The 4,089-nt window shown below is 37.6% G+C and overlaps 1 pseudogene; it reads right to left on the reverse strand.

Annotated features, from left to right (window-relative positions):
- Positions 1 to 341: 341 nt before the first annotated feature.
- On the reverse strand, positions 342 to 1,355 carry LOC101707941 (regulation of nuclear pre-mRNA domain-containing protein 1A-like; annotated as a pseudogene).
- Between the last annotated feature and the right edge of the window lie 2,734 nt (positions 1,356 to 4,089).

A 4,089-nucleotide genomic window follows, 5' to 3' on the forward strand; every position in this document is an offset into this window, starting at 1 on the left:
AGTGATTAGATACTGAAAACAATAAAGAAAAACAATTGAAAATACATGAAGAAATAGAAACATGAAATTTTTCACAAGGCCTTGGATCAAAAAAAAATACAAAAAGATCTCTTGAAAATAATCACTATTTGTGAGCTTATTAATACACACAGATCCTCACTTTGTTTAAACTAAGTCATGTTAACTTACTAATAAAATAGTAAACAAGAAAACATTTTAAACAATTTTATAAATTACTTGTTTCTTTTGTTAGTATCACTCTCCCAACAGTATACAAAAATAATGCTACAGGACTATCCACCGAACCTGTTTCCATCTCTTGCAAAGTCCTGGGCCCTGGGAAGAGAATGGTCATCAATCTTCACTGTAGATGTCTCCAGCAAAAGGCAGATGCATGTGGCTGCCAGTGACACTGGGCAATCGAGATAAATGTGGCAGGCTCTGGATCTGGGACCTGAGTTCTTTGCGCACCAGGGAAACTGGCTAACTTGTGCTTGTATTCTTCCGATTTATGCTCTTTCTCTAAAAGGGCTTCCTTTTGACAATGAAGAAAATCTGCTAACATTCGAGTGAGTTGCTTCCTATCATCTATTTCTGCTGCCAATCTGCCATTGTAATCTGCCAGCAACATACAAGCATCCTCTACCATTTTAGAAAGCCGTTCTCGAGATTCTTTATCTGTTATTTTATCTAGTAGGGATACTTCTTGGACTTCAACAGGCAAAGAAGCTATCCTCTGATGAACCGCTGCATCACCTGAAGCTGCATTTTCTAGATCTTGTAATGCTCTAACGAGATCTAAAGTCTGTGGTGGTTCACTTGGAGATCCCAGAGAGGAACAATTTTCATTTTCATCTGCTTTTATCTGTTCATAAGTTCGCTTCCTTGGCTTCTTATCACCATATAGAGCTTGCTTAAGTTGGTCTAATACATCATTTTCATAAACAGATCTTTCTTCCCAAATAGATAACACTCTTCCAAGGTGCTTCTTACAACTTTCATCAATTTCAATTGAAACATACTTAAAAGCCTCCACTATAACTGGTGCAAAGTCTTTTGTAAACTCCGGCCCCTTCCTTTTGCTGTTTTGAATGACATCCTTGGCTAGGTAGAGAAATGTAAGCTTTCGGTTGGGTTTGGAGAAGAAAACATATGGAGAAAGCTTCACATTACTGGATTTTGCAATGATTTCTGGACTAGCCACCTTTCCGTAGCTCCCGCTCCCACACCGTGACTATGAGCCGCGAGTGCTTGTGGTCATGGATGAGCCACAGGGACAAGGTCTGCACGCTGTGCTGCGAGTTGCTCAACTCCGACAGCTTCTTCTCCAGAGCCGCCTCAGGGAAGGTGGACATTCCTCCGAAAACACGTCCACCCCGTCCCACGCGGAAGGGCCAAGGGGAGGAGAATCGTGCAGTCCTCGCCGCAGCCTCGCCCACTCACTCCGCCCTTCTCCGTGGCTACCGCCACCACCACTTCCAAGTCCGGCCGCAAACTCTTAGCTGCCTTTCATTAGGTTTCATAAGGCATGATATATCTTGGTGAATTTGTCAAGGTCCAGATTTTGATCATTAGCTTTATAGTCCCAGAAACCTGGATATTTTTAGTACAAGTAGAATCACATTAACTAACTTTACTGATATATAAAATCGGAATGCTAAGATATTAATTTAAAAAAGCAAAACAAACCAGGCATGGCGGTGCACACCTGCAATTCTAACACTCTGGGAGGTTGAGCTGGAGGATCTCAAATTCAAGCTCAGCCTGGTCAACTTATTAACTAAGGGAGACCTTGTCTCAAAATAAAAAGTAAAATACAAGGGCCAGGAATGTAATTCAATGTAGAGGCCCTGGGTTCAATTCCTAGTATTGAAAACAAAAAAGAAAATGAAAAATGAAACTTTTACATAAATTAGCATCATATACTGGTATTTCTAGAATGCATTTTTCATGTAAACAGAGGAGTCAAAAATCTAAAGAACGTTTAGTAACTACTGAAGCAGAACAAACCCTCCATTGTGTATCACTCCCACTTCTAGAGTAAATGTCATATGAAGTATTCATATGAATTCACGCTTTCCTTTTTAATCTAATCCCAGACTGAACCCCGAGGAGCCTTGTCTTACAAATAAAAACTACAGCTTTCCTCCTATATGAAACATTTCAATTACTTGTCATTGGGGGCAGAATACCTAAGTCATTTACACTGCCTGAAAATCACTCTATATTATGATACCTGTTTACCCTGGGAGAATTTAATCTGAGATGCTTCAGTTTTACAGCAATAGTTTTAGGTGTAAAAACACTTTTTATTGAAATTCATGACAGAATAATATAGACTCTGGAACTATCTAGCTGATATTCATATTTTTCTCATATAAAAGATTGATTTTATAAATTTCTTCTTAATAATGCAGTTTAATTTTTAGTGACACCAATGATTTTGAAATCACTTGGCACTAAAATAGACATGATCATTATCTACTAGTGATTTACTGAAACAGCTGATTCACACTCACAGGGATTTAGGAAGACTAAGATGGCCTACACTTATTTATACATTAATTTAACATTTACAGTAAGTCCCTAACTTACAAATAAGTTCTGTACCAGGAAAATGTTCATAAGTCAGATTCCTTCATAAGTCCAACAAAATGAGTCTTACTCACCTTTGACTCAAATATATATTGTAAAGCATAAAACACCAAGGACACAATCAAAAATACTGTAAATAAACTATTTTTACTTTTGCAATTACCTTAAAAGTGTGGTACAATACAGTATAAGTATAAATAAACTATTTTTACTTTTACAATTACCTTAAAAGGGTGGTACAATACAGTATAAAAACAGGCATAAAGGGGATTGATCAAATGGAGTGAATTGACAAGAATAGCATTATGGGGGCAACTCACTTTCTAGTCCCCCTTCTATCTCTCTTAGACAGAAGCTTTCTTTCTCTTAATAAATTTTTCCTATTCTTAACCTCCATTGTTTCTAGAATTCATTCTTGGACTTTAGAGAACATGAACTTGCATTTTGGATATCTAGTAGGTTTGGGAGTTACATTTCTTCCCCCTATATCATTTTGGAGGTTCCACTGAGATTACTGGTTGGAGGTAAGAGTTTGTTTTTGTTCCATAGGTTCTAACTTTGGTCTTTTTGTTTCATAGATTGTAACTTTTGTCTCATAGGCTCTGGACATTTGTTTCATAGATTCTGGATTTTGTTTCCTAAATTCTGGCCTTTTTTTTCAGCTTTTGCTTCAAAATTATCTTAATTTGAAGTTGTGTGTTTTAAGTGTTTGCAAATTTCTTGTTTTTCTTATGCATTGTCTTTTGTTAACATTATGTTTTGTTCTTGTTTTCTATGTGTTCCATTTGGACTTAGTTGTTTAAAAATACTGTAAAATGGATCTCATATGAAATCATCTCAGATCCAGACATTTCAGGCTTTTATCTTTTCCTTATAGAATGACAAACAGTGGTTACTCTGCCAGCTAGTAATTGCCTTTAGGGCAGCTACCACTCTCAAAGCAGAAGACAGGTTTCTCCAGTTGCCCTCTGGTGAACCCCAACTCCTATTGGCACCAATGATGGGTAGAATGTTGACCAGATAGGCAATTGCATTTCTTTCAGAGACAGATCTCTGATTTTATGGAACTAGCAGAATCTAAGGTGACAACTGAGGGGTCATGGCCAGGGCTACCCTCTGGTGCATCCCAAAGAAACTAGCTCCTGACAGCCTGTCTGGGTAATTAGCAGAAAATCTCCATACCTATCTGGACTCCTCAGTGAAGTGAAAGGGGAACTCTTTCAGTGATCATCAGATATCCTCTATCTCAGAGTGATCTGAAACAATGCTGTTAGAGCCCTTTCTTAAGCCCCTATTAAGAGTTGAGCTACAGGTTTGGACTGTTTCTCTATTACTAATAAGACAGACCTCTAGACAAATGTTGAAACAGACAAGACAAATCTATGGTATTCATCATTTATGTGTGTAGGGGAGAAAAATACCTTTGCTGAAAAGTTGTGGACTTTGGAACTTTCACTATGGACTTATAAAATGCTATATGATGATTTTTGGATG

The sequence above is a fragment of the Heterocephalus glaber genome, unplaced genomic scaffold (genome assembly GCF_053883595.1).
Source record: "Heterocephalus glaber isolate CG9 unplaced genomic scaffold, H.glaber_assembly_v1.0 deba00001481, whole genome shotgun sequence".
Lineage (NCBI taxonomy): Eukaryota > Metazoa > Chordata > Mammalia > Rodentia > Bathyergidae > Heterocephalus > Heterocephalus glaber.